This window comes from Squalius cephalus (genome assembly GCF_949319135.1).
Source record: "Squalius cephalus genome assembly, chromosome: 2".
In the NCBI taxonomy this organism is placed as follows: domain Eukaryota; kingdom Metazoa; phylum Chordata; class Actinopteri; order Cypriniformes; family Leuciscidae; genus Squalius; species Squalius cephalus.
Window position 1 is genome coordinate 46,408,596 of NC_137123.1, and position 19,657 is coordinate 46,428,252.

The following is a 19,657-nucleotide window of genomic DNA, read 5'->3' on the forward strand; positions in this document are numbered from 1 at the left end:
TTTCCGACCTGAAAATGTGACCATTTTTCCTTCCTTTCCAAGTACAGGGATGCAAACAGCGCGCTTTTCAGCGCCTCCCGCTTTTTTCACATCAGTTTGGGAGACAAATTCATCTGAAGCCTATTTCATAGCTTAATGTGAGGGACAGAAGTCTATTTACATCATTGAAGTTTACGAAAACTTCCCTCCTCTGCGGCTGTCAATCATTCTCCATTCAGTATTCGAACAGCGCGCGCGCGCCTCGTCCGGTTACAGCGAGATAGGTCTGACTGCAGAACCATACGTCATAGCAGTGTGAGGACGACAGCGCCAGCCTGACAGTCTGATGCCGGAAGTGGGCGGGGTCAAAGTCTGATGTCGGAAGTGGGCGCGGCAAGGCATTTAAACGATTTAATTGAAAATGTAATATCTCAAATATGATAAAATATAAGAATTATGTTTTGTCCTATTAACAAAATACAATATACTACTATTAACAAATGTTAATAATTTTTTAAAAGTTAAAATTATACTTTATCCATTTGTTTTGTTGAGTCAAATGATTAACAATATAAATTGAACAAAGCTTAAAAAATAATGATATGAAAACAAAGGTTGAGCGTTTGAACATTTGATTTAATTGCTCCAAATAAATAATAGTAATTAAATAGAAATACAAAATCGAACTAAATAATAAATAAGTTATACATAATAAAATAAAATCAAAGAAAATAAATCTTATAAAAGTTATGCAGGCACACATTTAACAATAATTCTCAAGTGAAAAATAAATCAAATAAATAAAAACTCCATACAAATGGAGTTAATCCTGAGGCGCCTTTCATCTCCTTTAACTCCAACCCTACTCAAACTTATTCTATGTGTTTGCATGTTTAATGGGATGCATTCATAGATATGAAATATTATTATAACAAAATATAAATACAGAAATATATAATTGTTTGTGTTTTGTTAGCTTAAGTTTCAGTGTGGATTGTTTGTGTAACCTTTAGACGTTAATGAAGATAATTTAATATTTTGTCTAAATCATGCAGCAAACCATCTAATTCCAAAGGGACTACTATTAAATATGTGTACCTTGAAATGCAATGCAAGTCTTTGGATAAAAGCATCTGCCAAATGGATAAATGTAAAATAATATCTATTGCCACTGTATATTAAAAAATAACTCCAGATGTTCATACCTCCATGAACAACAGCCTTTTTAAAGTGGATTTTAATGTGATTATTCAATTTGTCCCGTTTAAAAATACTGCTATCACAAAAAGGGCAGTGAACATTTCTGCAGCATGTTGTGCATTGCTCCAAAGGTGTTAGCGCTGAACCTCTCTGAATTATGTGGTTCTGTAGGTGAAATAAAATACAATTAATGCAATTCTCATGGTCAGAAAATGTAACAAATGCTATAAAATACAACGCTTAACAACAAATTAAATCACAAACCATAAATATGTAACCTAACAAAGTGATACAATCCAACTGTAAAATAACAATACATGATCAAGTGCCATCGTCACAATTCTCACTTAGTCACATTTATTAAGTCAAGTCACCTTTATTTATATAGCACTTTTTACAATACAGATTGTTTCAAAGCAGCTTTACACGGATCATAGGAAAATAATGCAACAAAGTTTGTCTTGGCAGATCTAGAACAAAATAGTGTCATAATCCAGCTTAAGTAGGTTCAGTGTTGATTCATTTCTGTTGTAAAAAAGTTATTCATTCAGTTAATTCATCTATATAACGTTACGTTAGCCATTCTGGAGAAAACTGTGATGTTATCATCCAGCTCAGTTCAGTTCTCATATAATGGTGTCAATGACAGATCAATAGTATTGTTGAATATTAACTTACAAAATACTTAGAGCCGTTTTGTATAAGCGTAACGTTAAGTATGTTGTATCCAACAAAGATATAACTTATTTTTAGCTTCTTCTCTTCTTCTTTTCCTTGTTCTACCGTGTTAAACATGAACTCCGTCCACTTCCGGCATCAGACTTTGACCCCGCCCACTTCCGGCATCAGACTGTCAGGCTGGAGCATAGACAGTAAAAGAAATGGACACAGCGACCCCCATAGGTTTCAACGGAGACAAGTGAAGTCAATTAGAAGCACTGACTTCCTGGGGGTCGAGCGTACTGTGCAGACTCAAACTGAGCTTGACGACGTAGATGTGACGTGAGCAGGCCATCTGTCTTCTATTGCCAAGAGAAATCTGAATCATTCCCTTCCGAAACTTGCAGAGACAGAGATCGTGAGTAGGAGGTGTCCATGAGCTAGGAGCAGGATAAACTTTCGCTAAGTATTCTGATTAATTTCTTTGTCATTTTGCCTCCAAGTCTCCCCGATTGCCCGCGAGCTTCTCCTCCTGTCCATACGGTAATTTCTCTACTGTGCGACAGAGAGTCGCAGGTTATGACGCAATCGTTAGCCTATTTTTACAAAAATTGCTTCTACGGGGCCATAACGTAAGCTACAAGGTAATGGAGCCTTTTATACATTTTCGTGTTTGTTTAGAAATAAAAAATGGACAAATGGAGTCGTTAAACGCCTCAGATGTAAAGTTATTCGCTGTCAAAGTGACGCCAAAATGAATGGGAGTCAATGGAATGCTAACAGCAGGTGGGGGTCCGCTAATCAATGGCGGCGGCCGGGGAACCTTCAATAAAATATTAAACCCTGCACAGTAAAAAACGCAGTGTCAAATGAACACTTAAAGTGTTAATTTTAACACTACTCCGGATCATATATGGTCCCAATCTATCTAGAGTAAAAAGTACACCGTTTGTAGTGTTGAATTTAGAGTGTTAATATAGCACCTTTCAGTGTAGAAAAAATACACTCCGAGTGTAAAGTGTTAGACTTACAATTGTTGTTTAAGTTTTACACTATGGGGTTTTAACACCCCTGGTGTTGATTTAATTCCATTGGATTACACTATAATTATTAGGGGTGTAACGATATTCAAACCGAACCGAAAAACCGCGATACACCACCCACGATACGTATCGCGATACTCTCATGGCGTACCGAGGACGCCCCGCCCCCTGCTGCCCCGGCTCAATGGACCTCATGTCTTATGTGTACACAACAAATACAGCGTTATAGCCTAACCACCATTAACACCCTATAATAGCAAGCTCCGTATTTTGTTACTTTCGATAATAAGCAAGGTGTAATCTTTCAAATTCTGTCTATTTGATCACGAAATTCAAACAATAAATGCCGTTTTGGCGCTCTTTGATGTGGCGTGACAGATCACTGTACTAGCTCCTCATTTAAAGCGGCAGCGCGGAGCGCGAGTAAACGCGATCTTCTCTTCCTCAGTTACAGAATAAACATGAATGGACACCTGAAGGTATGTTAAAAGATACAGTATACTTACTGAAAGGCATCATAACTTGTGTAATCAATCGATCAGTGTTTCAGCAGCGGAAAGACGCCAATAAAACGTCTCAGTTTATCACACAGCCTTATATTTACCTCAGGCAAGTCATTCAGTGCCCACAGCTTGTTGGTTCCTAAATGAACTCTTGCACTAAATAAATGCACTATATTCGATATAATATATTTTACTTAACATGTTAATGATTGATATCTTGATTATTTAATGTAGCCTATGTTTTAAATATCTGTCATAAAAACTGTGTAAATATTTATATTTCAATAACAAATTAGAGTAGAAAACATAAGTTAATAAGAAAACTGCCTTATGTGCAGTTTGCATGTTTTCATACAATGTGTTGAGTGTTGATTATTATATCTAAAAATAAAAAGTATCTGAAATTAGGCTAAAAGTCTAGGCTCTGTTAACCTTTAAGGTTATAGTAATGTGTGGGATCCCTATATAGTTTACAGCATTAGCAGATCTTTTTTTTTTTTTTATCCTTGCAAAAAGTTTAATTGTAATTGAATTAATTTAAAGACAAAGACAGAATTTGTTCATTAAACCACTGTAAAAAAAAAAAGAAGCAATTTTAGCTTTCTAAAACCCCCACCCCACCGAACCGAATCGAACCGAACCGAGATGTCAAAACCGTGGGGTGTACCGAACCGTCAGTTTTGTGTATCGTTACACCCCTAATAATTATAAGTGTTATTAATAAAGTATTCTGTTCAGTGCAAAAAAAAATTACACTATTATATATCAAGAGTCTTCAGACAGATGTATAAATCCAAAGTTTATTCACAAATGGGCAAAATGGCTCCTTTAAAACATATGCCAGATGTGTAAAGGTCAAATGATCACATTCACAAGGTGTTGCACAGAAGGAAAAAAGTCAATAAAACGCAAATAATCATCAAATTTGCCTAGACATGAACAAATATGACAGGTAGATTTGAACAAGATTGCAGAAAACTACTTGTCGACAGTTGTGTAGCATGAATGCAGTTCCTCTTTGTCCCATCGGCGAGCAGGTAGTAGTAGTAATCTTTGAGTTTATTGCCATATCAGCATCACCGGCAGCAAGCTGGTACGCTGTGTGGTCTCTTCAATGCAGTCAAGGTGTTCTTGTATGCTGGTCCCTGCTAAAGACAAAAATAACACTCAAAGTCAGCTCTCCAATTGGCCATCTTTATATTAGTTTTCCACAATACAATCAACCCAAATGGCAATATTTTTAGGCAGACAAAAGGTCCAAATTTACCTTTTTTATGACGACAAGGTGTTGTTCAGCTTGATATGAGGACATCTTTCCAGGTCTCTTGCAGCCTTGTGGTGATGGTGGAATCAAATCAAGGAGGAGACGAATCGATGCAAGATCGCTGCCCCATTCTAAATAACAGATGCGACAACTTCAGCAAAAAAATGCATGAACGCGTATAGATAATCTTATTCTGAACTATAGTCTAACCTGAATCATCAGTTTCATCATCTTTCACTGCAGAGTCAATCAGGTCCTTAAAGGTCTAGGGAGAAGCCTTTTCAGGAACTTAGCTGAGGTCTTCTAACCAAAACAAACAAAACTCCAAACAGTTACATAGCATGACGACAGCCATATCTCTCTCAGGAACCATTCAGATAATTGTGTAGTCACAGAGTAGTGCCGTTCACACCTGGCATTAACATTCATCTTGGGTGACACACAAGTGAACAACTCGAAGTACAGGTGTAAACGCACCCAAGACGCATTGAGATTCGATTGTTCTGATGAGGTCTAGGCCACGTTCTTTTATTAAAGGGTTAGTTTCACTCAAAAAATGTTATTCTGTAATTTACTCACCCTCACGTCGTTCCAAACCTGCAAGACTTTCTTTCGTCTTTGAAACAAAAATGAAGATCTTTTTGATGAAATCTGAGAGCTTTCTGTCCCTCCACTGACAGCTACGCAACTACCACTTTGATGCTTCAAAAAGTTCATCTTAAAATTAATCCATATGAACCAAGCAGTTTAGTCCACATTTTCTTTTTCTTCTGTTTATGTTTGTTGATTAATGTTTATATGTGAATAAAAGTCTAAATTCAATCTCATCACAAAGCGATCGAGTCTCTTCTGAAAATTTGGACTAAACCGCTCAATTCATATGGGTTAGTTTTATGATCTCTTTATGAACTTTTTGAAGCGTCCAAATGGTAATTGCGTGGACTGTCAATGGAGGGACAGAAATCGCTCAGATTTAAAATATATTCATTTGAGTTTCGAAGATGAACGAAAGTCTTTTCATGAAACAAAGGGTGAGAAATTACAACAATTTTACACTTTTGGGTCAACTAACCCTTTAACTTTTTGTTATAGTGATTGATGCGTCATCATGAATTATGACAATCAAGACACATCAATCACCCAAGACACATGTAAATTCCAGGTCTGAACAAAGGCACTGTGTGGTTGCCCAGTTAGGTTTAAATTTTTCATGTTCATTCGTCATGTAATAAAATTTGTATCGCACAAAGAATAAAATATAATGACACTCACAATTCTGGATTCATCTTTAGCATTCTGTTGCTTTCTTTATTTCTGTTGCAATCTCATGAGGAGCCTTCTTCACTTGACTAGTCTAGGCCAAATCTATTGAAAAAGAATTTGAAAAAAATGTGTCAGTTGAGGCTAATATTTCCAAAATTCAGTAATGAAATACAATTTAAATTAGGGCTGTAAATATGGTAAAATAATTGTGATTACCCTTAATTTTTATTATGCTGAGAGCTTTCTATAAAGCATGGGTGTCAAATTGTAAAATAATTTATATTCATATATTCACACATCCACACTTGAATATTCACTTATTCAAGTTAATAGCCAGTGCCACAAAACCTGTTGCAATGTTCACATGGAGGCCTGAAACAGTTTAAATATGCATTTAATCTGATTATTAAATACATTTATATAATTTAAATGAGTAAATTGAGTAACAAGGCATCTTAAATTGAACTTGGTGTACTACATTAGATTTTAAGACATGTTTATAATTTATTTTACCCATAATTTATTAATGATATTTATAATGTGAACAGAAGATACAGATTCATATTAATAAACTACAGACAGATAAATAGTTAGGACATAATTTATCCCAAATTATGCAGTATGAATTTATAAAGAACGATTTCAAGCTAAAGTACCTGTTTGCTCTGCCAGTGCTTGCGCAAATACCTGTAAACTGAATTGGAAGAGACAGACTGATTTACAGATTATCTTAAACTCACTTTCACAATGTTTGAATTTAACAGTCATAAAAAAAACTTGATGGTAGTAAGTTTGTCTTGACTCTTCACGCAGATATGACGACATGATATTCAGTGTTGAGAACAAGCAAAATAGAGATATGTAATTCACAATAAAAACAAAGGGCGAATAAAAAGTTACTAAACGCTTCCCCACCTCAGTCTAATGATACATAAAGACTGCATTTGTTGTTTGCACTGCGCGCAACAAGACACTTAACGTTAAACACGCTGTTAATAATGCGCATGCGTCACAAAAACGGAATTGGTAACGCGTTCATGTATAATACACTTTTATACACACAAAACAAATATAAAATTACCATTTGAAGAATTCTCTCATCTGCGCACAAAATAGCCCAGATTGTGCTGGCTTCAGACCTCCTCATCAACTTCAGTGCCAAGCTCGTCGTAAAACCAGGCCTCGGCGCGAATGGAGGCGGGAATGCTTAACGTTAACTTACATTCATGGAGGCTGTCAACAAACCAAAATGAAAGAAGCTGAAAATATATATAATAAATTGTATGCACATTCCAAAAAAAATATTTTACACGTAAAATCACCTTCATCAAGGAAATCAAATCGGCATGAGAAACTTTCATTCTTCTGTAAGGATTAATTGGAAGCTCGTCAAGTTCATGAGATGCAGAGGCATCTCATGAACTTGACGAGCTTCCTTAATCCTGAAAAAATGCGCAGTTAATCATTTCTAAATGTGTTCACCCCCATATTTTACTAAAAATGTTAACAAGTGTATTTACAATTTAATTTTAGAAAGAGAACAGCAATTCAACCTACCGTCTCGGTCGCATGAAGATAAAATGGCGTCGTCATCTTGTGAGGCAGCAGCAAGCGGCAACCTCCCCGTCTCTCTCTTGAAACCAACACGGAAGTGAGTTAAACTGCAATTCATTAACTGGCCGCTTGGCCTGGCTGCAGAAGTGAGTCAAATCTGTATCTCCCTCATGTTAAAATTACCAACTTTACAGCAGAAAAAAACATGTTTACAGCCAGGTTCTCTCTGTGGCTTTGGTCTATACAGCTAATTTTGCCCTTCATAACAACTGTGAGGGGGGTGAATTATTTTATAACTCATCCGTTTAGTTGATTAATATTTAAATTTAAGGGTGTGGCCACTGGCCGCTTGAGTGACAGGTGGATTGCCGCTGTCAATGCTAGCCGTTTGTCTGCTGTTACTAGCCGTCACTTCACCTCAGCAAATGTTGCTGCTGAACTTGCCTTCTCTGCAGTGTTTGTGCTTTTTTTCGGGATTATTTCATACAATTTAATACTTGGGTACAAAGCCCACGTCTTTGGATTCAGTCGTTGTCGTCGAGTATCGTTTGAGAGAACAACCAGCGCTGTATTTCAGTTGTTTTCCTCTGTGAACATGCACTAATGGATGTCTGACAATTTCGTTGCTTTTTGGGGTTTTCAAATTTAAAACGTCAATAAAGGCTCGTTCGTTCTGCTCTCACGGAACAGATGGATTATAATATGCTTATGTACCGTCAGATGAAATCATGCAGGCGTCGGCGCTTTCTCCGTCCGTGCAATAAATGCACATCCATGAATGAGCGCGGATTTTCTAACGCATTTACTTGCACTTCAAAGGCAATATATCTATGGTTTAACGGTTTAACCCATTTGAGAGGCGGCCAAAATCAGAATTTAAAATGGACTGAATAAGCTCTCTACGAACTTGAGCGATGCCGCGCTGACGGACCATGAAAGAGTGACTGACATGTATGCACATAAATCACTGTCACACACAAACACTCTCGAAGTAATACACAGTCTCACTTGTAGCCATGTATTTTAACTATTATAATATTTCGAAGGGCAAAAACAGGAACTTTTAATTGGCTTTACATCATCAGCTAACTCGATCAGGTCGAGCTAGGTGATTTCAGATAGCCAGGCTCATATCTATGGCCAGGCTCCTCAGCTCCACCAGAGCCCGTCTACGGAGAGCCTTGGCACTTCCTATTAGCCCCATTGTATAGATGGTTGGTTGCAGTTCCATTAGAATTCCACTGGAGGTGATCGCGGGGCGAGTGCAGACTGAATGGGAGTCTATGGGGCTAGACGGCTAAATGTGTCTCTTTCACCCGATTGCCGTTGAGAAATCTCAGATTTTATTGTAGGTTTTGCAAGTTCAACATGGGTTATAGGTCGAAAGTTGAATGAACGAGTTCTTATTTCTTTTCGATTTCTTACAGGTTGAGTTGTTATTGCCCATAACACGCTAGCATTCTGCTAATGACGTCAGCATTCTGACGTCATTGACATTTTAAAAGACTTTTTAAACCAAATAAGTGACTCTAAAAAATCTAACACCCAGCAATGTGTAATTTCTTTGCATCTCCTTTCGAATACAACATTCAAATTACTAGACAAAAAATTATATCCTGAGAAAAGTGGATTTTGAGGGTTTTTCGCCATAGACCTCCATTCATTCTGCACTCGCCTGCGAGCGCCCCCGCATGGACAGAGACGTGTTACTGCAGCCAGTCCAGAAACCGGAAGTAAGCAGAGAGTGCCAATTCTCTTCCTATTAGACATTCTCTGGCTCCACTCACGCCCCGCCTGTTTGCCTATTTTCTGTTATCCGGGAGTGACGCAAGGCCAAGATGGCGTCGGACGGCTCCGCCCACTTTAGGCTTCAAAAATGCTCTTCAGAAACCTACGGGTGACGTCACGGACACTACGTCCATATTTTTTTACAGTCTATGGGCAGCAGTCATCGAGGGGCGGAGTCAATACAATTCGGCGCGTTCTTTTGCACTTTCTTTAAAACTAAGTTTACGGGCCGCCACGACCCTCTCCCACTCTGCTGGCTCAATGCGCTTTATTTTCTCATGTTTATTTGTAATAAACACGTCTCTGAGACCTAACGACACACCCACTGTTTCTGTCTTTGTTCAAACAGCCAAATATTTTTATTGTAGGTGCACTTTATTTTATTTAAACCTCATCACCTGTCAGTTTATCCCTAGTTGAGATTTAAATATGAGTTTAAAGTTATGGTGCAACAGGATTAAAGTTAATCTATCTTAAATATGAATTAAATCCAGGATCAAAATGATTAAATGTAAAGAGCTGCTTATTTTTAAACAAGATTTAAAGTGCGGGGTGCAACAGAATTATTAGATAAACCTTGATTTAATCTAGATTTAATATTAATCATTGTTGGTGCAACCCACCCACAGCTAATAAAATCAATTCAATCATTTTAAAACTTTCTGTGAGACGCAATTTCACAAACAATGTGAGTGATTCAGCGGTGCTGCGTCTTCTCTCTCTCATGGGTCGCACAAGGCAAGCGTCAAGGGCACTGATACTATACTCTCGTGTTTCGGGAGTCGGGACATGACGGAATATTCACTTGCACAATCGGGCCAGCATTGCATCGTGACTACAGTTTACCATTTGGATGTCTTTTTAAGTATTGCCAGTTTAAACATTCAAGCGATTTTAAACTATTCAGTACTCGTGCGCTCTGTGAGAGATGTTTTTCTCTGCACACATACAGTACCAGTCAAAAGTTTGGAAACATTACTATTTTTAATGTTTTTGAAAGAAGTCTCTTATGCTCATCAAGCCTGCAGTTAAAAAAAAACAAAAACAAAAAAAAAACAGTAATATTATGAAATATTATTACAATTTAAAATAATGGTTCTCTTTTTTAATATACTTTAAAATGTAATTTATTTTTGTGATGCTAAGCTGAATTTTCATCAGCAAGTACTCCAGTCTTTGGTGTCTTATGATCCTTCAGAAATCATTCTAATATGCTGATTTATGATCAATGTTGGAAACAGTTGTGCTGCTTAATATTTTTTTTATAACCTGAGATACTTTTTTCAGGATTATTTGATGAATAAAAAGTTAAAAAGAACTGTATTTATTTAGAATAGAAATCTTTTGTAACAATATGCACTACCGTTCAAAAGTTTGGGAACAATAACTATTTTTTTTTAAGAAATTAGTACTTTAATTCAACAAGGATGTGTTAAATTGATAAAAGGTGAGGGTAACGATTTATATTGTTAGAAATGTTTTTATTTTGAATAAATGCTGTTTTTTATTAATAAATGCTGTTAATGTTTTACTCATCAATGAATCCTGAAAAAAGTATTCCAAAAAAATATATTAAACAGCACAACTGTTTCCATCATTGATAATAACTGAGTATCAAATCATCACATAAGAATGATTTCTGAAGGATCATAAGACACCAAAGACTGGAGTACTTGCTGATGAAAATTCAGCTTTGCATCACAAAAATAAATTACATTTTAAAATATATTAAAAAAGAGAACCATTATTTTAAATTGTAATAATATTTCATAATATTACTGTTTTTTTTTTTTTTTTTTTTTTTTTTTTTAACTGCAGGCTTGATGAGCATTCTTCTTTCAAAAACATTAAAAATAGTAATGTTTCCAAACTTTTGACTGGTACTGTACATAGAGTAAAGCCGCCTCACAAACAGCTTGCGAGTAACAAAAGTTCTTTTTCGCGGATTACATCACTTTAACAGTCAAAAACACGCAAAATTATGTCAAAATTTTGGTCTTGGTGAGTATCCTCTAAACACAGTCGGTTATGTCTTAAATAAGCATAAAACGCATGTGACAGTATGATGAACACAGGATCCGTGCACAAGCTCTTAAAGCGACAGCAGCCACGTCTGTCATTAATTTTGTTGTCAAAACAACAAAAGATAGATTTAATTTTAAGGAATCAGGATTAATATCCTATGCATTTAATTTAGTCAGGACTAAAATACTACCCAGTGTACTTTATTCAGTTTCTGTAGTATTTCTGTAGGAGTGCTGGGGCCCAACCCTGAAAGGCAGAGCGTCCCGGAGTTGGGACGGTGAATGTGATGCACTTACCTGGCTCCGTGGGTCCCCTGTGGGACTGGGTAGGGAGGTGTGAGGAGGCAGTGCATCCTCAAAATGCGGACTCCCTGCCCATGGCGAATGAGGGTGTGGCTAAGAGTGAGGAAGCGGAGCGTCGCTCACTGCCAGCACAGACCTAGTATGGCCCAGTGGTTGAGGAACTTGTTCTTTTATTGAGAATGTGGGCTTTAAATGAAACTGAAGATTCTCCACCTATCCCTCCTCCGGGGGAAGGAAGAAGAAGAAGTGTTATTTATATAGCGCCTTTCCGTAGCTCAAGGTCGCTTTGCATTGTACATTACAATATATTTACAAGCCCACACACACATTGCAAACACATAAGGACAGATATAGCCACATTATCCAAAATACATGTTAAATAGATATTATTTTAGCTGAGTCTTGAAGGTAGCCACAGATGAGGTATTACGAAGTGTAAGGGGTAGAGAATTCCATAATGTAGGAGCATTAACATTAAATGACCTTACACCTACAGTGGACAACCGAAAACGAGGGATGGACAAGAAACCAAGTTCAGCTGATTTAAGGGACTTGGCAGGGCTAGGAATAAAATAGATCAGTGCCTGGTTGCATAAAGCACCTTAAGTGTAATTTTCCTTTAAGTTCTCCCTTATGTTTCCCTTAAACCTAAGGGTGTTGCAGAAAAAAAAACCTTAAGTGTTACTTAAAGGGACACTTCACCCATGGGAACATTGATCTTTATTGAAAGTGGGTCATATATGTAGTCGAAATGTAAAATAAATTTTGAATTTGGTGCCTTCTTGACCGAGGAAAGAAAGAAAGAAACTTCAGGACGCATTTGTATGAAAGACAACAACTCCCACAATGCACCACATTGCACAGCTGCGCAAGCCACTCCCACTAATCCAGAACAGCATGAATCACTCTTCCGTCTATAAGGCTAGCTACCACCGGACCGGAGCTTGAAATTCATTTCACACAAAATATCTAACGTTAGTTAGTTGGCGAACTCAATAGTGAATTACTCCTCATTTGTATTTCTTTCGAAGTGGTGAATTATTGCATGCATGGTAACGTTACCTGGATGTTCAGTCAGATGCGGTGCGAAACTAGGATGGTTCACAACACAAACACCCGTGTCCTCGTCTGATTCACAACACAAACGCCCGTGTCCTCGTCTGATTCACAACACAAACGCCCGTGTCCTCGTCTGATTCACAACACACACGTCCGTGTCCTCGTCTGATTCACAACACAAACGTCCGTGTGCTCGTCTGATTCACAACACAAACGCCCGTGTGCTCGTCTGATTCACAACACAAACGCCCGTGTGCTCGTCTGATTCAGAGATTTCGTGCATGAGAAATTGTCATTGTTGAAATTCTTTGCCGCAGACGGACTCTATCTCTGTGTTCATAGCGGTTCGTAGTGAGATCACCGGCGCCACCAGTCCGCCCTAACTCGAGCCGGTCCGGGCTCCTCGTCCGCGGCAGGCAGGTCTTCTGCCTCGGCTGCTCTTCGCTATAATGCGGCTTGATAGCCACAAACACCTGATTCGAGCATCAGACTTCCGAAATCCTCTTCTTCTACATCATATTGAGTAACGTTACCCTCCGCTATTGTCATAACTTTACATCTGTCTCCACAGCGCCTGTTAGCTTAGCTTCAAACAAGATGGAGGATATTGCTTTCAGTTTCAGAGAGTAAAGTCCCACCCACTGATCTGTGATAGGCCTGTAGCGTGAGCATGAGCGCCCCCTGGAATAATGAGGAGCTAGTGTTTGTAGTCTCTACACTTTTCAATGAAATGTGACTTCCTGCTTATTATGACGCAAAATGACGATTTTTACGTCAGAATAAGCAGGAAGTAAAACACTTAAAGGGACACTTCACCCATGGGAACATTGATCTTTATTGAAAGTGGGTCATATATGTAGTCGAAATGTAAAATAAATTTTGAATTTGGTGCCTTCTTGACCGAGGAAAGAAAGAAAGAAACTTCAGGACGCATTTGTATGAAAGACAACAACTCCCACAATGCACCACATTGCACAGCTGCGCAAGCCACTCCCACTAATCCAGAACAGCATGAATCACTCTTCCGTCTATAAGGCTAGCTACCACCGGACCGGAGCTTGAAATTCATTTCACACAAAATATCTAACGTTAGTTAGTTGGCGAACTCAATAGTGAATTACTCCTCATTTGTATTTCTTTCGAAGTGGTGAATTATTGCATGCATGGTAACGTTACCTGGATGTTCAGTCAGATGCGGTGCGAAACTAGGATGGTTCACAACACAAACACCCGTGTCCTCGTCTGATTCACAACACAAACGCCCGTGTCCTCGTCTGATTCACAACACAAACGCCCGTGTCCTCGTCTGATTCACAACACACACGTCCGTGTCCTCGTCTGATTCACAACACAAACGTCCGTGTGCTCGTCTGATTCACAACACAAACGCCCGTGTGCTCGTCTGATTCACAACACAAACGCCCGTGTGCTCGTCTGATTCAGAGATTTCGTGCATGAGAAATTGTCATTGTTGAAATTCTTTGCCGCAGACGGACTCTATCTCTGTGTTCATAGCGGTTCGTAGTGAGATCACCGGCGCCACCAGTCCGCCCTAACTCGAGCCGGTCCGGGCTCCTCGTCCGCGGCAGGCAGGTCTTCTGCCTCGGCTGCTCTTCGCTATAATGCGGCTTGATAGCCACAAACACCTGATTCGAGCATCAGACTTCCGAAATCCTCTTCTTCTACATCATATTGAGTAACGTTACCCTCCGCTATTGTCATAACTTTACATCTGTCTCCACAGCGCCTGTTAGCTTAGCTTCAAACAAGATGGAGGATATTGCTTTCAGTTTCAGAGAGTAAAGTCCCACCCACTGATCTGTGATAGGCCTGTAGCGTGAGCATGAGCGCCCCCTGGAATAATGAGGAGCTAGTGTTTGTAGTCTCTACACTTTTCAATGAAATGTGACTTCCTGCTTATTATGACGCAAAATGACGATTTTTACGTCAGAATAAGCAGGAAGTAAAACACTTAAATCCTTATTTCTCCCATCTCAGGGAAAAATAAAGGAAAAATCCACGATCATTATAATATATGACTGGGTTTCTAACAATACAAAGCTTAATGCAAATGGGTGAAGTGTCCCTTTAAATCCTTATTTCTCCCATCTCAGGGAAAAATAAAGGAAAAATCCACGATCATTATAATATATGACTGGGTTTCTAACAATACAAAGCTTAATGCAAATGGGTGAAGTGTCCCTTTAAGGGTTTCTTTAAGTGAAACGTCATAAACACTTAGAATTTCCCTTAAACGCTGTTTTTTCACTTAAGTAATCCCTTAAAAAGCGTTAAGTGTTACATAAAACCCCTTAACGGTCATTTCCATAAGTATAACTTAAGGTTTGGAAATCGTAACCTTAAGAGTAACGTGGACAAAAATAAGACTACATGGCTGAATTTATGGAACCAGCTGAAGATCATTATGTGCCAAGAATAATTTTTAGGGATAGGAGGAACCCTTTGTACCATCTTAGCGATGAAAAATTGTTGCAGGAGGAATACCGATTTGATCGACGCGCAATATTTAACATCGCTAACAAACTAGACGGTGACCTTGACCATGTCACACATCGCAACTACTCTTTACCTGCGGTGTTACAACTGCTTAGCATTGCGTTTTTTGCAACTGGGAGTTTTCAGACGGTAGTTGATGTTGATGTTTGATGTTGACGGGAGATGTTTTATTTATTTATTTATTTATTTATTTATTTATTTATTTATTTATTTATTTATTAGGATCCCCATTAGCTGATGCAACACAGTGCATCCGCTACTCTTCCTGGGGTCCACACAAAACACATAACACGAGTAAAAAACGCACTACATAATCAATACACAGATTAACATATTACAAAACATACACAACCAATGCACAATCATACACTGAAACAACAAATTCTCATGAAATACAAATATACATATATACATATATATATATATATATATACATACACACACACATATACATATATACATACACATACACACATTTCGCTGTTTTTGTAGGCAATTCTACAAGTCAGCAAAATTCTTAATTCTAAAATGTTTAGCATTGAGCATTGTATTCAATAGGCAAGGCAAGTTTATTTATATAGCACATTTCATACACAATGGTAATTCAAAGTGCTTTACATACTATTAAAAATAATCAGAAGAAATAAGAATATACAAAACAGTTTAAAATAAAGAAACGAGAAAGAACTAAAAATAATTAAAACAGTTTAGAATAAAGAACAGTTTAAAATAAAGAAACAAGAAAGAACTAAAAATAATTAAAACAGTTTAGAATAAAGACTAAAATAAGACACAGGATAAACAGTCGGACAAACAGTGACACAGTGCTCATTCATTAAATGCAAAGTTAAACAGAAGTGTGTTGAGTCTGGATTTGAATGTGACTAATGTAGGAGCACATCTGATCTCCTCTGGAAGCTGGTTCCAGCTGCGGCTGGCATAATAGCTAAAAGCAGACTCTCCTTGCTTAGAGTGAACTCTTGGAACTTCTAGCTGATGTGATCCTAATGATCTGAGTAATCTGTTGGGTTTGTATTCCGTGAGCATATCTGCAATGTATTGAGGTCCTAGGCCATTAAATGATTTATATACTAGTAATAATACTTTAAAATCAATCCTATAAGTAACTGGCAGCCAGTGTAATGACCTGAGTACTGGTGTGATATGATCATATTTTCTGGTTCTGCTAAGAATCCTGGCTGCAGCGTTCTGTATGAGCTGCAAATGTCTTATGGTCTTTTTGGGAAGGCCAGTGAGGAGTCCATTACAATAATCCACCCTGCTGGTGATGAAAGCATGCACTAGTTTTTCTAAGTCTTGACTGGAAACAAAGCATCTAATTCTTGCAATATTTTTCAGATGATAGTATGCTGATTTAGTTATTGCTTTGACATGACTATTGAAACTAAGGTCTGACTCTAAAGACACACCAAGATTCTTGACCTGATTTTTAGTTGTTTGACCTTTAGAGTGAAGGTATGCGTTCACCTTGAGAACTTCATCTTTGTTTCCAAACACAATGATTTCAGTTTTGTCTTTGTTTAACTGTAGAAAGTTTTGGCACATCCAGCTGTTGACTTCATCAATGCATTGAAGCAGAGAGTCAATGGGGCTGTAATCATTAGGCGATAGGGCTAAGTAGATCTGTGTGTCGTCTGCATAGCTGTGGTAAGAGATTTGGTTCTTTCTCATTATTTGGCTCATTGGGAGCATGTACAGGTTGAACAGGAGTGGCGCAAGAATTGAGCCTTGAGGGACTCCGCATGTCATGGGCGTCCACTCAGACTTATGGTCACCTATACTCACATAATAACCTCTCCCATCTAAGTATGACCTGAACCATTTTAGAACTGTCCCAGAAAACCCCACCCAGTTTTCCAGCCTGTCTAGAAGTATTTTGTGATCGACAGTGTCAAATGCAGCACTGAGGTCGAGTAGAACCAGCACTGATAATTTGCCTGAATCAGTATTTAAGCGAATATCGTTTATTATCTTTATGAGCGCTGTCTCTGTGCTGTGATGCGATCGGAAGCCAGATTGAAAATTATCAAAGTATCCATTTGAGTTTAAGAATTTGTTCAGCTGGTTGAAGACAACTTTTTCAATGATTTTGCCTGTGAAAGGAAGATTTGAGATCGGTCTATAGTTGCTTAATATAGTCTTATCCAGATTGCTCTTTTTCAGGAGGGGTTTGACAACAGCAGTTTTAAGGGAGTTTGGAAAACTTCCATAGAAAAGTGAGGCATTTACCACTTCTAGGAGATCTGCTTCTAAACAGTCTAACACACTTTTAAAAAAAGATGTGGGAAGTGTGTCAAGGGCGCAGGTTGATGTTTTAAGGTGCTGAACGGTTTCTTTCAGAATTTTGCCATCAATTTCTTCAAAATCAGACATAGTAACTACTTTCTCAGGTTGTAGTCTGATCTGTCTGACCCCAGCGCAACTCAAGGATGTGCTGATCACCTTTCTAATATTATTGATTTTCTCAGAGAAAAAGGTAGCAAACTCACTACACTTGCTGTCGGAGAGCATTTCACTGGGAATCTGGCTTGGGGGATTTGTTAGTCTGTCGACAGTAGCGAAGAGATTTCGAGTATTATTTAGGTTTCTGTTTATGATATTGGAGAAGAAAGTCTGTCTAGCTTTGCCTAGTTCCATATTGAAAGCACGAATGGTGTCTCTATAGATGTTATAGTGGATTACAAGTTTTGTCTTTCGCCATATGCGCTCTGCTTTTCTGCATTGTCTTTTCATAATTTGCACTGCTGTTGAGTTTCTCCAAGGTGCTTTTTGTTTACCATTCTTCCTGACTTTCACAGGAGCAATATCATCAATTACATTTTTAACCTTCGAGTTAAAAGAATCAAGGAGAGAATCAACCGAGTCAGCAGATATGCTCGGTCTTAGGGATATGGCCTTCATAAATAGTACACTAGTGTTCTCATTTAGGCATCTCTTCTTGACAGACACAGATCTAACTTCAATGGCAGGAGAGATCAATAAATCAAAGAAAATACAGTAATGATCAGAGAATGCGACATCCTTAATATCATTCAATGAAATGTTTAGACCCTTACTGATAAGTAAATCTAGAGTGTGTCCACGATTGTGTGTGGGCCCATGTACATGTTGAATCAGATCAAAAGTTTTTAAAACAGTAATGATTTCTTTTGCCATATTATTTTCTGCATTATCTATGTGAATGTTAAAATCTCCAGCAATAGTGAAACTGTCAAACTCTGAGGAAATTATTGATAACAGTTCAGTAAAGTCTTCAGCAAAGGCTGAAGAGTATTTTGGAGGCCTGTTAATAGTGATAAGTAAAATCCGTGGAGCACCTTTTAACACAATACCCAGATATTCGAAAGACGGGTAATTACCAAATGATATTTGCTTACATTGATGGACATCTTTAAAAAGAGCAGCTACACCCCTACCTCTCCTTCCAGCTCTGGAGACACTCATAAAGGTAAAGTTCGGAGGAGATGTTTCATTGAGGATTGTTGCACTGCAGCTGTCTTCTAGCCAAGTTTCATTTAGAAATATAAAGTCCAGGTTGTATGTGCTTATAAAGTCATTGACTAGAAGTGATTTATTTTTAAGTGAGCGGATGTTTAAAAGTGCTAACTTAACAGTCTTGCTTTTTGTGTCCACAATCTTAGTTTGTCGTGTGATAGGCACCAGATTAGATGGGTTTGCTGTACGGCTTTTAAAGGCCTTAGACTTTCTAACATGTGAATGAACAGATGATACAGGAACACTGGGTTCCCGCTTGTTCTGTAAACATTTTAGAAAGTTACTGTTATCACAGCGGGGACCCGGTACAAATCACTTGGAGCTGGTATCGGTTGATACTATACACAGTTTGCAGAATGCATCAAATCACATAGCCTATTACTTGATCACAGTTCAATGTGAGTACAATATTAATTATTTAACCAAATATATATTACACAACATACATTTGACTATTGTAAGATAACTGATGATACGCATCTTTTCACAGTTAGTCCAGGCAAAGTAACTCATTTTGGAGCCAAAAATAGAACTAATTGTAAAATATTTTTTTGCAGCTTAGATCATTTCTATGAGGTGTCCAGAACAACATACTAAAAGTCCTTAGAAATCCTAGTTGAGGAAATATGTTAAATTCTCATCAATCCGAGATGTGTGTCAATAAGGCCAGGCAACAATGCACCCCAATTGGGCTATTTTTTTTTCTTTACTCATATCAAAATGAAACTTTACACAATGTAAGTACCCATGAAGAGTACAATATTTTGTATTACAAGTTTCTTTGAAAATGAATTTGAATATGCAAATGAGCTATACACTAATCAAATATAGGCTACCCAAAATACCCCCGCATAGGCTTAATTTTTTCCTTTACTCCTACCACGATAAGACTTTACACAATAAAAGTCTACAAGAAAAGTAAAACATTTTGTATTAGAAGTTTCTTTGAAAATGAATTTGAATATGCAAATGAGCAATATACTA

The 19,657-nt window shown here is 37.8% G+C and overlaps 2 protein-coding genes and 1 long non-coding RNA gene across 7 annotated transcripts in view; 2 read left to right on the forward strand and 1 right to left on the reverse strand.

The window, feature by feature from the left end:
• The window catches only part of LOC307153899 (uncharacterized protein), a 226,227-nt gene that overhangs the window by 153,024 nt on the left and 53,546 nt on the right, over positions 1-19,657 (forward strand). The gene's annotated exons all lie outside the window — the stretch shown is intronic.
• Positions 1-19,657, forward strand: part of map9 (microtubule-associated protein 9) — a 56,499-nt gene that overhangs the window by 20,020 nt on the left and 16,822 nt on the right. The gene's annotated exons all lie outside the window — the stretch shown is intronic.
• LOC307154033 lies at positions 4,372-4,887 on the reverse strand. The gene is made up of 3 exons (XR_013820257.1): positions 4,860-4,887; positions 4,653-4,780; positions 4,372-4,530 (listed from the first exon to the last, which is right to left on the reverse strand). It is a non-coding gene; the product is annotated as an uncharacterized lncRNA (long non-coding RNA).